A 718-nucleotide genomic window follows, 5' to 3' on the forward strand; every position below is an offset into this window, starting at 1 on the left:
TAGCCACGGGCTTGAGGTCATGCCTTCTCAATTGAACCGGCTTTCCTCTGAATCTTGCTTCCATTGTGCGCCCTCTTCACATATGGTTGTGAGGACTGGTCCAACCTTTGATCAAAGTTGACCCTTCTAGTGTAAGGATGCTCATCTCCTTGCATCATAGGCAAGTTGAACGCCACCTCACACTCTCCGGACTAAAATCCAAGTATTTCCCCCGAACCATAGTGAGATATTCTTGGATTCGGGTTCACACTTTGGTCATGGTTCTTGGTGATCCATGCATTGGCATAGAACTCTTGAACCATCAAGATTCCGACTTGTTGAATGGGGTTGGTAAGTACTTCCAACCTCTTCTTCGGATCTCATGGCGGATCTCCGGATATTCACCTTTTTGAGTGAAAAGGGGACTTCCGGGATCACCTTCTTCAAGGCCACAACTTTATAGAAGTGGTCTTGATGCACCCTTGAGAGGAATCTATCCATCTCCCATGACTCGGAGGTGGAAGCTTTTGCCTTCCCTTTCCTCTTTTTAGAGGTTTCTCCGGCCTTGGATGCCATAAATGGTTATGGAAAAACGAAAAAGCAACGCTTTTACCACACCAAACTTAAAAAGTTTTGCTCGTCCTCGAGCAAAAGAAGAAAGAAGAGAGTAGAAGAAGAAGAAATGAGGAAGAGGGGGAAGGTGGTGTGTTTTTGGCCAAGAAGGGAAGAAAGGGTGTTT

This window comes from Arachis stenosperma, chromosome 1 (genome assembly GCF_014773155.1).
Source record: "Arachis stenosperma cultivar V10309 chromosome 1, arast.V10309.gnm1.PFL2, whole genome shotgun sequence".
Taxonomy (NCBI): domain Eukaryota; kingdom Viridiplantae; phylum Streptophyta; class Magnoliopsida; order Fabales; family Fabaceae; genus Arachis; species Arachis stenosperma.